The 15,490-nt window shown below is 31.6% G+C and overlaps 1 protein-coding gene across 2 annotated transcripts in view; it reads right to left on the bottom strand.

The window, feature by feature from the left end:
- ARID2 (AT-rich interaction domain 2) overlaps nt 1-15,490 on the bottom strand; it is a 126,316-nt gene that overhangs the window by 59,771 nt on the left and 51,055 nt on the right. The gene's annotated exons all lie outside the window — the stretch shown is intronic.

Below are 15,490 nucleotides of genomic sequence, written 5' to 3'. Positions count from 1 at the left end.
TTTATAATACGATTCTCAAGTAAGATTTTAAAATGGGAAAACTGTCAAAGTCTGTAACTTGTTATTGTACTTCACAAGTAAGTTGAGCTGATTAATACAATGCCTTATATTTATCACAGAAAAGTTCTAGAACCTTCTACCATTTTCTGATCCAGGCAGGCACTAAATCCATTAATAGCTATTTTTAAAGTCCTGCAGCTACCCGCCCCTTTGCTTTTGTACGCAGCTGAGATGAAGAAGGGGTTTATCAATAAATGTATAAGATGATCTCATAAGTACTACTTTGTTTTTAGTACCAAACCTTAACTTTCAAGGTGGGATGAATGGAAGCTATAATTTTATAAATATAAAAACTATGACATGGAAAATCTTTACCATTCTTCATTTTCCCTTTTCAACTTACAAGGCATAATAATTCATGTCTTTGAGCTTGGAAAGGAATTAAACTGTCCTTTTCCATTCCTTCCAAGTTCTCCATATAAGCTCAATTTGAGCAATGAACTCTTTCCTAGCTGGCAGCTTGATAGCTAATGAATCCAACACTTTTTCTTTACCGTTGGAGACACAGTATACTAACACAGGGACATATGCGCTGATATAAGCCTTGCATTGAGGAGGGTATGTACTGCACCCTGACCCTGGGGATGTCCCCCAGCAGACAGCATTTATAGTCCAAAAACAAAAAACAAAAGGATGATTAAAAAGAGCCTCTCTCCAGTATAGACACACAGTGGACTTAAATAGGTAAATAAATCAAGCCTGTTCTTTTTGAATTTCTAATGCAGGTATCATAAAAAAGAAAAGTATATATAAAGTTAGACACAAATAGCTGCTCAAAAATTAGGTGACATTTTCTGCAAATGAGAGATTATTTACATCACATGAAATCGCTCAGGCAATAGTATAGAGAGGTATTTTAGAGAGTATGATCTTTCAGAACTGATTAAACTCACTGTGCAGTGGTTAAAAATAAATTAAATATAATCTTTATTAAATAATTTTTACATAAATATAACAAATAACAATGAAGATGTAGAATTTTAAAAATAAGATCTTATACTAATAATATTTTAAAATGCTCTTTATAAATATGTTACTCATAATTGAGCATAGTAGATTTAAAATTTGTGTTTAATTATGGCTGGGGGAGAAAACAACATTACTAGTAAAGAAAGACTATAAATATGATGTTTTCCCTCCCAGAATACCCAAAATGGAGAGTAACATGGAGTGACTGACAGTACACAAGAACTGTACACTCATAATTAACAGTATATGTTATTATATAAAGCCTTTTATAATTCAAATTTTCTTAGGATTTTAAAAATATATGACTTTTGGTCCCTTGGCACATTCTAACCTTATTCCTCCAAAGAGATTCTTTACATTATTCTAAACCCTAGAAATTTATGATTTAGGCAAATTGTTATGATTTTGAAATTTTTATTTCACTGGATTGAGGGCCAGTAATTGTTCTCACAATCATGATTAACTATTTCTAACTGGGATTCAACCTTTCTTAGTTCATACCCAGTTCTGACCCCTTGACCCTCTTAATAAACAAACACTAAGTCTTTTCTTGGTTCTTCAAAGTTATACTTCTAAAAATTAAAAAAGTATTAATAAGCAGGAAAAAGCGGTTAAGCTACAAAATTAAAATTTAAAGTCTAAGCCTTCAGATTTAATTCTTATGACCTTGAGTTTACACAGTAACAGATACACTGTGTTCACTCATTAAATTACAAATGCTAGACAGACTGCACATTTCTCTTCTCAAAGTCAATAACATCTTGAATAGTTAATATATTAATTACTGAGCTGTTACAGCAATCTGCCTAGCACGCTATATATTTAACTCAAGACTGGTAAAATATTGGAATACAGATGGCAGTAACTCCTTCATCAGGCAACCACAGAAAACTAGGTTCCACAGTTCAACATTAGGAAGATTCAGATTGTGTGACTTATATCTTCTTTTTCTTCAATTCTGCATCAATTTATTTTATGGTGGATTCTTTGGCATACATCATAGACTTAGAGGATGGAGGCAAATATCAAAATTGGCATATACAAATTATTTTAAATGGTACAATTTAAATGGTATTTTAAATGGTTCAATTAAGAAGCTTAAGTGTGACCAAAACTACTGGGGGCTGAGGGGGAGAGTCCATTCAAAATAGCATCAAATAATCTTGGTAGTTTTACTATGAATGTGGAATATTTAACCTCTTGCAGTATCTAGCAGATCAAGTACACATACACAAAAAATAAGATAGATTATCAAAGACTTGAATATAATCACCAATAAGATTAATTTGTTTAGACATACAATGTTTTTTTTTTCAAATATCCACGGAAATTATATAAAACTGATCATATATCAATTCACATAGAAAATCACAATAAATTTAGGATTAAATATTTTATAGGGCATATTCTCTAACTACAATGCAATTCAAAGATTTTTTCTAAGAAATTAAACTCTTGAAAAATTAAAAATAACTTTTATGATGTAAAATTCCAAACCCATATGTAAAAGTAGAGAGACTAGTGCATGATACCCATCAGCAGATATTAACTCATGGTAAATCTTATTTCACCTAAACCACAATTAACTATCTTCATATTCCTCTTTCAGATTACTTTAAAGCAATTCCCAGATACCATATAACCCCATCTGTAAACATTTTGGTAGAATTCTCAATAATTAAAAACAACGATAACAACAATCACCAATCAAGAAAACACTTGATTATTCTTGGAACAAGGGGAAAACAATCAAATGTATACGACTGGGAACACTTCTATATAAAAACTTCTCCATAAGTTTTAGGAAAAGACGGCAGTTCAAGGACCCATATTCATTTCTTCACTCAAATACAACTGCAAAGAACTCTGAAGAATAAAAATAGAGGGATACTGCATCATTCTTAAGTTAGAAACTTTCAAAAATTCTAGTCCACTAAAAGTAACTTCAAGGATCCACAAGACTAATTTGCAAAACACTTCTTGAGAGAGGAACATGATCTAGTGGAAGAGATCCTAGGCCAAAACCCATAAAAAGGCAAGTTCAATTTATATTTTCTTTAGCTAGGAAGGATCAATGGAATGTGAGTGTGTATGTCTGACAATAGGATCCAGAGAGTGATAATTATTAAGAAAAAACTTTTAGAAGGTTAGGTTGAACTCAGTGGTTGTGCAAGGAAGCAAAGTCCTCTATAAACTTCACCTTGTAGCTCTTTGTCAAAATGAACCCAAAGACCCAGGTGTGTGGGCACCTATGAAAAGCACTGTCATAGAGGTACCATTTCAGGTAATGGGAACTATTGATGTGGTATACAAGTAACTTCAAGATGAAACACCAGGCACAAAATCAAGTATGGTGACATGGTGACTTGAAAACTATAAAAGTAATGAAATTTTTTTTGCCCAGAATTATCCCCAAAAGCAGGGGCCATTAAAGAGTAGATATGACGATGTAGAAGATAACTCTGATAATGTAGAGGAAAGCTGGATAAAGTTCTACATGGAAAGAAAAAGAACTAATGAAAACAACTGTTCAAAATTAAGACATGTATGATAAACAGGAGCTCAAACATAGAAAGAAAACAAAATCTAGTGGTCCTGAAGGAAAGACCAGAATAGTCTTTGATACAATAATAATAATCGTTGACATGACAGAAAAAATTCTTTATCTAAAATGCTTAATGTGTAATCAAAAAGATCCCTGGGGCTGGGATGTCAGGGTGCATGAGCTACCAGGAAAAATTTAATAAAATGAGAAAAATACTCAGACACATCTTGATGAAAGATTTAAGCTTCAAAGTAAAGAAGATTCCTAGAAGTAGGCAGAACCACCCCCACTACCCAAAAGTTACATGGAACAGTTGAACCAGGCTTGACTTTCTTCTAAATTAATTGCTAGACAATAATAAACAAATATCAGAGTTTTGAGGAGAAAAGTTATTTCACAAGAAATCTCTACCCAATCACGTTGCTCAACTAAGACAACCGAAATTCATTTTCAGATATGTCATGACTCAGAAAAAAATAAAGCCACATAGCTCTCCAGAAAAAAATCTCAAAAACGTACACTAATCAATAGCTGGATCAGAATTAAGGAATGGTTAAATAGTAATACAGATAACTGATGATGAACACAGAAACTATTTAAACTCAGACAGATATTAGTCTCGACCGTAACTAACTGTTATATTACAAAAAAGAATGCAAATGCTGTTGGTAATTACAAAAGAAAATAAAAATGTAACACTATTAAAATAATTCGAAAATGATAATCTTTATATGACGTTCAAAAAGGTTTCCATAAAAATAAAAAGAGAAGGCAGTAGAAGAATTAAAACTGTACACAGTTATTTATATTAAGGCGTGAACAAAATGGGTTTATTCTTATAGTTAAGGAAAGTATATTCTTGGCAATATTTCTAATTTTTTTTCAAATGTTTAACAACAAAATTAAAATCAGGATCATTACTTTCCAAATCACTATAGGGAAATAAAAATATTAATGTATATAATATGCAGAGAATAGGAGAAAAGCAAGAATACTCTTTGATGTAGCAATTATGCTCTTAGGCATATACTCTAGATGAAAATGGAAACAGTCCAAATATTCATACCATGCATTAAAACACTGTGGCATATTCATGCAATGAAATATTATATGGCAATGAAAATTAATATACGAACATGGATCAATACAAATGGCATCAATAACAAAATGTTAAGTAAAAAAATTATTTCAGGAGAACACATTATGATTCCATTTATATGAATGTTATAAAGAAGCAACAAAATTTAAATTTTTTTTAGCAATAAACAAGGTATGTGGTTAACCCAAAAAGAAAAGCCAGATAATAATTATCTCCTAGGAAATAAGCTCTAAATTATCCCTCAGAATAGAAATGCAATTAAAAAAAAAAAAAAAGGTGCTTCTATGATATTGAGTTTTGGTATAAACGTGTGCATTAAGCTTTTGTTGTGTGCATATTTCATAATATAAAAAAAATCAAAACATCAGGAAAAAAGTGGTGAGTTATTTCAAACTTTTGAAAAACAGATAATTCCACTTCTATGCAAAATGTTTTCAATTACAGGAAAAGATTAGAAGCTCTCTGAAAACTAATCTAGCAAAACTCTGACAAACTTCACAAAAATTGCAGTTACATAAGACTACATATATAAATGTTAAAAAAGTCAATCTATTAATATAACACACACACACATTCAAGTCTGAAGATTTCATTGCAGAAATCTAATGACAGTTCAATATTGAATTCTGTAACATTAAATTCACCTGTAGATTGAAGGGGAAATATAAGGATGTCAAAGTTTATTTAATAAAATGAAACATCCATGCTTCATTGAAAAAAAATTAATAAAAAATTCCAGAATATTTCTACTTTTGGATCTCTCATATGCCCCTTTGTTGTGCCAGAAAGAACAAAGAATTCCCAAGGTACCTCTTTTACCAGTACAGGCTTTCTCAGAACATTACGCCTCAACTTTTGCTTCTAGAGAAGAGTACCCTTCAAACTGGGGCACATATGCAAGATACTCCAATAGGGAGAAACATTTAATTTATGAATTGACACTGCCTCCTCCCTCCCTTGCTCCATATACCAGGCGGTCAATATGTGAGACAATGTGGGGAGGGAAACAGTGGAATCCTCATACATTCATTAGCCTTTGACCAGTGGAACTTTAATTATTCATTAGATTCTATGTACTAATGTCAATGTATGTCTAAGTTAAGTGGATTTTAGATATTCTCTCATTTAAACTACATTATGTCACACAAAAAAATAAGAAAATTAGATTCCTTCAAAGAAACTAGAGTTTGAATAAAGCAAGCAAAAATAAAGAAAATGGCAGATCTTACAGTTCTCACATGAGCTCATTACCAACAATACTATGAAGTAAAAATAATGGCAATGTAATCAGAAATGAAGGTAGGCCAAAAGATTTATAAATTATCAAAACAAACACCTACCTGAATTGTGGATTTACAGCTTCAATGGTGATGATGAATCTTGTCCTAGGCTAATGTTATACTTTAATGAAGATCTGAAAGATGTTCTAAGGATTCAGAATTTGAAGACAAACCTCTCTATTTTTTCTCAGCAATATTTTTCATCATTGAAACGTAATAAAAACTTTATAAAGTTTAAAGATATAGATTATTTCAAGTAAGTGTACTGATAAATATTTACAAGAGTCTTTCAAAGGCCAACTTTCGTATCACTGGGGAAACACTTCTTTTTCTCATGATAAAAATGGCTAAGTTAATACATGGAAAATATGGCAACAAAATAAAATACTGCTGGCAAATGATAAAGCACTACTGAGGTGAGAAAACAAGGATTCAAGTAAATTATACTGTGTATGTTTTCTATATAGCTGAGCTCAAGTACAGATGTTTCTAAGACATCTGAGCCTACAGCATTTCTTAGACTCTCTTTCAAAAATGAAATTCATGAAGAATGACTTTTTGGTGCATCACTGAAAGAAAGCTGTACCAAAGATATATTCTCACAAGCAAATGACTTTTTTAGAAAAAAAAAAATTCAGAAAAACATTTTAATTCTGCTTAAAGCCATGGTGAAGAAACAGAGCTGCTTTGGGAAGGGGAAGAAGTGGGGGGAGATAACAGAGGAAGGTTAAAGAGAAAGGAGGTAGAAAACAGATAAAAAGAAAGTAAGGGGGAGGTTTGCCTGATGTTTCTAGGTATAGAAAATGCACTTTCACAGGAATGCCACGGAAGTAAATGCATATCCATGTCAATTTGGTGCTGTTAACTTTGCTTATTTTGTTAAGTTTGGGATTACTAAATTACTATGAAGTTACTCTTTTCCTTTTGGAAATTAATAACTAAATTATGTGAGAATACTTTAAGGCTATGTAAATATCCTGTTCTTTATCAAACTTTCACCCACTAGTTTTAGCATCCATTGATGATTCTTGACTGAATCAATTACTACTGTAATGGTGATTTTTCTTAATTCCATTTATTCTGTCTACATTTATTAGCTGGTTTTGAGTCTGCTATAATTGAGTTCTTTCCATCCTATCTCATTTGTTTATTTATACACCACAGACTCAAAAATTATTCAATGACTATTATATTCCTGTTATTATTTATTTTAATCTCCAAATTGTTCTAGATTTAGCCAGTGGGAGACCTTTCAAACCAGTTTCCATATGCTTTGACATGTCTCTATAAATTTTTGAGTTCCTTGCTTTATATATCACACAAGATAAAACAGGCTCATCTTGTATTTTCCCCATTCCTGCCCTAGAATCACCTTTTTCTCCAAGGAACACTGCTTCTTTATAATGAGGAATGGTACTTAGAAACCAATATCTATACCTTAGGTGTGCTCATTCCTTATGGAGGAAATCTAGGCCCTTTCAATATACATAAGAAATATAAACACATGCATGCACGTGTATAAATCTATTTCTATACCTCTATAAAAGTATGAGATCATATGTATTAATACCTCTACAGCTAATTCAGTACCAAAGGTCTCCCTTTTCATATTTTTAACTCTTTTCTCTGATGAGAAATCTGGCTCATGTTTTTCTCAGTGAAATTACACATCATTTTCAATCCTTACAGTAAACCTTCTAAAATTCAATATAATTTATATAGTTCTGTTTGTCTTTAGATCAACAATATATCATTTGAAACACGGGTTCATTTGTTTTTGTTTGTATTCCGTTTTAGGTTTATTCTTCCACATTCTTGTTGATTTTATCTTTTAAATTTTGCTATTATTTACTTTATTTTAATTAACTATCTATGAGTCTATTTTCAGTATGAAAACTAAATTGTGGATTACAGCTAAGGCAGTGATTAGAGATAATTCATGTGACACATTTACTTTGTCCTTTTATTTTGTTTTCAAATTAAATATATTTGATACCATGGATCCTTCTGCAGATATTTTACTAGTCAACTCTTAGTTGGATAAAAATCATGTTCTGGTAGCTTCCTCAAGAAGATTCATGTGTATAGTATTCTCTGAGTTTTGCATATTTAAAATGTTTTTCTACTCTTGTTACTGGAAGAAAAGCTTTATATAAAATTCTTGACTTGCTTTTTTCCCCTCTATAGTTTCTTGAAAACAATGTTCCACTGTTATTTTGCTTGGTATGTTACTATTTAGAAGTCTGTGACAATTTAATTCTCTTGTCCTGTAGGTTATTTGGGATTTTTTTTTTTTCCCGGAGGCTTTCAGAACTTTAAAGTCTAACACTTTTACAAGAATATGACTCAAAACTGACTGCTTAAGATCAATATCCCCAGATATCCTACAGTCTTTTCAACATGTAGATACAAGTATTCTTTTACTACTGAAAAAAATTTAATTATAATTTTAAATACTATTTCTCAATGTTGAGTTTTTATAATTCAACTATACATACACGTTGAATCTTTTTGTCTCATTTCCATCTCAACCACTTCCTCTTTTACCTGTTTTACTTTAATTCATTTTCATTTTTCTTGATTATTTTTGTCTTTCTTCAATGCCCTTTATTAAATTTTCAATTGAGTCCATTCTCCCTTGAGTATCTTGAAATTTAGAATTTCTAAGATAATTTTTGTCATTGTCTTCCATCTTTCCTGGGGTCAGTCAACTCTCTTCCCATTTCTTCCTAGGTTTCTTGGTAATTTAGGGGGTTTTTCAGGGATAATTTTTTATTTCTTTTGTTTTTAAATTATAATTCTAGTTAGTTCTTCCTATCTCCAAATGCTTGTTTGAGGTTATTTCATTCAGTTTGAGAGCTATGTTACAGTTTTCTTCTGCTGTATGGTTGTTTTCTTTTGGAGAGGGGGTTTTATCTGTTGAGATATTTTGATTCCCATGTTACGTTTTCTTATGGTGGCTTTCCATAAATTTAGGAGCCTTTCATCTATTTTGACTTTGACTTTGGGGTGGTTCACAAGATTCTCGTTTTGATAGCATCATCTTTTGTTATTGTAGCAAAGTATGATTTCTTTAATGAATGACCTTTTTTTTTTTTTTTGGTGGTGGTGATGATAAGGATGGTTATGTGTCCTATAATTTGGGGGAGAGGTTTCTATTTTACTTTGCAAGACCTTAAATTTCCCCTTTTGCTTCTCCTTCCTTCACCATCCAATCTCTAAAGGGTGCCTTCACTTCTCTTCAACTTTCTTCTCCCTCAGAAAAAAAAAAAAAACCTTTCAAAGACTGCCATCTCAAATCACATGCACTTTTAAGCCCAAGACCTGTAGTTGGTGCTCTGATCTATCAGGACTGTTTTGCACTTATGGTGTGGTTTCTCTTTCTGACGATGATTTTAGAGCAACCTTAGTTTTCTTTCAGAGTTTTTCAGAACTTCCCTTGTTCTCTATAAATGCTTGTGTCAGAAGAGAAAAATATTCTGCTGGGATCTGGTGATTACTTTTCCACTTACAGAAAACTTCATTTATCGTACTGTCCTCTAGTTATGCTGAGGGTATAGATTTTGTAGTTTCATTTGTTCTTCTCATTGCTCTTTACTGATTTTGGAGGCAACATGGAGAGACTTGGATTTATCCTTACCTATCGTTATCTTTACTTGCCCAGAAATTGATTTGATCTTTTTTATAAAAAAAATAAAAATTTGACAGTGTCCCAAAATTTACAAGAAAAACTGATCTCAGGCAAGATGAAAAAATGCTAAATCAATTTCAACAGAAAAACACTGCATAACTGACAGAGGAATTTTTAAAAAGGAGGATTATGATTTAAGTGTACAATGATGCAATTGTTACATTTTCATCCTTTTATTATTCTTCCACAATGGAAAAGCAAGTATCAAAATAAACTGAATACAGAAACAGACTTCTGAATCAATGTATGACAAACTATTAAACTGATATATATTTTTTTAATTGAAGCTCACTGTTCTCATAAAATAGTTTCTGGTTATTCATTCAACAAAAATTTATTAAGCATTCACTATTTGCCAGACACTGTTCTAATGCTTGGACTACTGAGTAAACAAAGCAGACAAAAATCTCTACCCAAATGGGGCTAACGTTCTCATGGGAGGAGACAAACAATGAAATTCATAATATACTTCTTAAAAAGATCACAAAAGCTTTTTATATAGTTAATAAATAAAATTTTAAATGATTTATTTCACTTTATCATATCAAAAATTTCCTTTTGTATATTTCTATCTAACTTACACCTACGTTCAATATTGGGGTGTATGCTCCCAATTTTCCATTTTTAGGAGCATAATTACATAGTCTGAGGAACACAAATGTCTAGAGGACATCACCAAGAGATCTTGGACGATATGCGTTAAAAGCATTAAAAATGAGTATCATTTGATCTCAGAAATCTTTTCTCTAGCAAATTACCCTAAGTAAATAAACACATTATTCAAAGATGTAGTCAAAGATATAGGCAAAGATTTACCAAAAAAGGAAAAGAAAAAAATTCAAGCTGTTCATCACCATTTATAGGGATGAAAAACAACTATTCGATATAAGTTTTGTGTAAGAAAATTCTATGTAACCCTTAAAAATGGTATAAAAGAATATTTAATAATGTAAGATATTTGAGATACTCTAATGAAAAATTTTAAAAATGCAATGGAGCATAAGGTTCTAGTTATTTAAAATATACACTTCATAGTAAATATATGCAAAGAAAATACTAATGCTATATAAAATGTTGACAGTAATTAGTGTTAGTATGTGATTCAAAAATTTTTACATTTATAATTACTAAACTTTCTACAGTAAATATGTTTTGTTTTTATTTTATCTAAAAACTAGAGTATAGGTAGAGAAGTTATTCCTTCTGAGTCTGGAGTGAGAAGAAAATAAGATATAGAAATAGTGTAAAAAAATCATATATGCCAGTTTCTATTTTCTGAGTATATTAGAAACATATCTAAAAAGAGAACAAAAGGTAGGAGTGGGACTTGGGAAGGTTACACAAAGTAACAAATCTAAAACATTTTTTTTTTTTTTTTAAAGAAAAGAACAATGTGGTCATTTCTTGAGATGGTACGCAGGTAGCAGTGTTATCTGAAGAAAGAGATTTTAGTTTAAATTGGAAGGAAGAAGACTGGGGAAGCTAGGGAGTGGATAGGAGGGATAAAAAGCATATAAAGGGAAGAAAGGAGAAGAAAGAGGAGATGGACAAAAAGAAGGGAAAAAAGTAGAGAGAGGAGGAAATAAATTGGGAAGTACAAAAGAGGAAGGGGAGTAAAGTGTTGAAAGGAAGAAAAGGAAGACTGAGGAAGAATAAAACAAAACAGAGAACTCTAAGAAAAAGTTGAGGACATAAGTTTATCACAAATAAAATGGGTTATCTAGAGACTTTATGAGAAGAGTTGGCTTGTGGTGGTTGTACAGTGAATAAATTATCCTACACAGGGTGAAACTTCTAGATGAAACTTTGATATTGGCACATGGAGGGTCCACAAGATGTTACATTAATATCCCTATATTAAAATGTATCCTTCATATATGTGTGGATTTATTTCTGAATAACTGTAAAAGCTAATATTTACTTATATTTCTTAAACAATCTATGAACTCTTCCAGGTTTTAAAACCTAGTAAAATATAAAATTTCCAAGGAAAAAAAGACAAGGGTAGAATATTACAAGTAAGTAAGTTTCAAGCTGAAGTGGGAAAAAGAATGGCACTGGTGGTAAAAAGTCCTCTGGAAAGCTGAGAGAATAGGTATATTATCATGCTAAATTATTCACGACAAAAAATAATAGCTAAGTAGGCAGAACATTATGAAATTCCTTTTCAGAATCAGTTCTATCACATAATATATAAATTAGTTTCATTACTGAATAGCTGCACTTTGTTTCCTGACCTCAGAAAGTAAAACTGAAGGCTCTGGCCAAATGAAGAAGAAAAATCTTTACCCTCAGGGGAGCTCTCTTGTTTAACCAATTGAAGTACACAGGACTAATGCCCTCTACCTTTAGAATAACACCATCAGATCTAGGAGCACACTTGGAGCTCTCCCTGGTGCTGCAACCGGCCCTGGCTGTCTGAGACCTAACTTAAAGACTAGTTTTTCTAATCACTGAATCCAAGTTTACTATTTCTATGCTGACCTATCTGCCTGAATTCTCATTAATCTTACTGCAGTAACCTATACACTCGCCGTGCTTCTTTAAGTATATTCTCTTAAACTTTATTAGGAAATGCATAAATGTAGAGATAAAGCACAGGGTTCGAGGTCATTTGTGCAAGATGTTTTCTTTATATTTCCCAATAATTTAAAAAAGTAATTAATAACCAAAAAATAAAAGCATAATACTAATGAGTCCAAATAAAACCATGCTTGCACACGTGTGTGTGCACAGACACACGCACACACACACACACACACGAGAAGCACTAGATTAATTTATCATAGGCTATATGGTTAGTTAAATATCTCTAGGAATCTTCCTAGAAAAAAAATATTCACCTTTGAGCTTACTTTATTTTATTGCCCTATCTACTCTTACAAAACCTGTAAATCTTTAGTTGTAGTCCCCTCTTTCTGACATATAATTGACAGCAATCATTCCACTACCTAAATAAAGTGTATACACTTTATTACATTTACTTCTTTAAAACACACACACACACACACACACACACACACACACACACACACACACACACACACACACCCAACTCATCATATTAGGAATCCTTCCAGAATCTAAGCACTTATCATGAAGTAAGGATAACCAGAATTCCCAAAATCGCAATGTAGAAATCACCAAGAGTAACTTTTGAGTTTAGAAAATAGCTACTATTTACTTTTTGAGGGGAAAAAATAGTTTGTCGTTTTTTGCTGCACTTATTCAGAATGTGCAACAAAACTAAAACCCCAAAAGAATCAAAAGAAACTAATATAAAGCTTCATCTGAATGACTTGGGCATTCCAACAGACACTGTGATTTTAACAAAGTTAACAATGGAAATCTTATTTAAAAACTAATAAAATTATTAAGTTTACAATGGAAACAAATATGAAAATAGGTTTAGGAAAGACTGCCTGATCTAAGTATAATAGAAGTAAAGAATTCTCTTCAAATTTATTATTTTGGTCTAAATGGCCTGTTAGCTGATTTAATTTTCCCCTGAATTGCTTAGTCCTCTGAAAAAGACTAAGCTCTCTCATGAAGAGCTTAACCTGAAAAGCTCAATCAGGTAGTCAATTGCTGGGAATCTATTTATCTAAAAAATGTTTAAAATTAATACTTCTTATACTACCTAGTGACCTAAAAATTATACATCAGAAAAGTTTTAGATATTTTCGTCACAAAAAAATGTAAATACAATAATTAAACAAAGTTATGGAACCATAAAAAGGAAAAAGGCAGAAGCAATTTTCTTGATTCCATCTCATTTGCCATGTCTGTCTTATTCATTGCTTCAAAACAAATATGGTGGTTGGCACAGAGAAAGGCATAATGTAAATTCAGCTAAATTCATCCAGTCTGTAATCTCTCTAAGACTATATTATTTCCATCAAAGTTTATATCCTACCGATACTCTGTGGGAGGAAAGTAACATTCTGAACACACAGTAGGTATACAATAAATGCTTATCAAGTATATAAATCATGTTTTAAGTTAATTTTCTAGGTTTAAAAATCTCCATTTCTCTAGTTTTTCTTCATATGGTCTATTTTCCAAATATTGATCCTTTTTGGATCCATGTGAAACTCCCCTTATAACATTTTAGTTCTTCCCAAATTAAACTATGTACAGCCCTGGGGGAATCTAAATTTAACTTCCCACAAACAAAAGATAAACGTATTAAGAAATTCTTATATTTTTATTCTCCACTGAATGTAAATTTTGCACAGAAATCCACAAATATTCCTATAAGCAGAATACTGTCAGTGTAAACCACTGCCTAACATTATTGCCTAAGTATTATTACATTTCTACAATTAGAAACAAAGTATTGAATTTCTTTTGCTTCATACTTTGAGGTTGATCAGGTAGATAATCCAGTTCGGTTCTATTTTAATTAAAATAGTGACTGCATAATGTTATCATGATAGTTCATACTTCATAATATATTTTGAGCTTTGGTTGCTTCATACTCTTGATATCCTTATTTTAAGCTTTTAAAATCAAGACGAAAATGATAAAATTACATAGAATATCAGTTATAGAAACATAATAACAATATTCTTCTACAACCTAGTAATAGGCATAATTCTTTTTTTCTTCCTTAAACTCACCTAGCAAGGTTGCTAATATAGGTGACAAGCAATAAAATAAAATATACAAATATGGCATACAAAAATATCAATATTTTAACTTACAAATGAAAACTTTATGAAGGTTCCCAAGAAAATAGTTATCAATAAAATATAAAATGTCTTTCAATATTAAATCTAAAGATTTTGTTCATAAACCACTAAAATCCTAAACTATAAAACAATTTTATAAATATATTTAAGTTGCTTCATTCTAGAGGCACTTTATATTAAATAGTAAAGTTGTACATCTACCTACATTACTAGATATATAAAGATACACACACACACACACTTGTGCACCTAACAACCGCATGCAGTAGGGGAGCATTTCGCATGGGACAAAACTGGTTCTTTTTACTTTCAATCTTTATATCCAAAACAAAAATCTCAGGCTGATGCTAGTATTTCTTTGGCATCTCTCTAACTCTAATCTCTCTTTTTAACAAAGAATGGACTCACTGTTGCCTTTTCACTCTGATTTATAAAGTTCTTTTTCTGGTAGATGTTACTATGTATTTACTGTGACAATGTATTATTTACATTTTAAATACAGTTACTTAAGTAAAAAGGGATATAACAAAGAAAAATATTAAGGAATTAAGAGTAGAGACGATAAAATAAGGCAGATATTACATCTTCTACAGTAACAAAACCCTCAAATTTTCACTGGGTACATGCCATCAGAGAAAAAAGAATACATTTCACTGACTTCATATCTAGATGTGGCCATGTGCCTAAATTCTGGACAGTTTAAGATCTAAACAAGGTTACCTATGGCAGCTTCCAGGAACTGTCCTTAAAAGACAGCTGGCATTCACCCTCTCAGCCTTCTTCTTCTTCATTCCTTTCTTCTTCCTGCCAGCTAGATTACAAATGATGGCTGAAACTAAAGAAGCCATCTAGGTTTGTAAGGTGACCTTGGCATTGGAGGCTATGCATGGCAGAGTAATGAGATAAAAGGAACCTGGATTCCTGACTACTTTATTTAACAGAGCTACTATACTAGCCCTTTCCACCTGCTTGCAGACTTTTAGGTGACAGCAAAATAGACTTCTAAATTGTTTAAGTCATTGTTGTTTGGGGTCGCTGTTATTTCAATCCAAATCTAACCCCAACTGCAAATTATGAAATATGAAAAATATTGTCAAAATAGTATGTAAATGATTGAAGTGGGAAAACAATGAACTAAGGCACTGGAGTGCT

Source organism: Pteropus vampyrus, unplaced genomic scaffold (genome assembly GCF_000151845.1).
Source record: "Pteropus vampyrus isolate Shadow unplaced genomic scaffold, Pvam_2.0 Scaffold140, whole genome shotgun sequence".
Classification (NCBI taxonomy): domain Eukaryota; kingdom Metazoa; phylum Chordata; class Mammalia; order Chiroptera; family Pteropodidae; genus Pteropus; species Pteropus vampyrus.
This window is presented reverse-complemented; position numbering and strand designations above follow the sequence as displayed.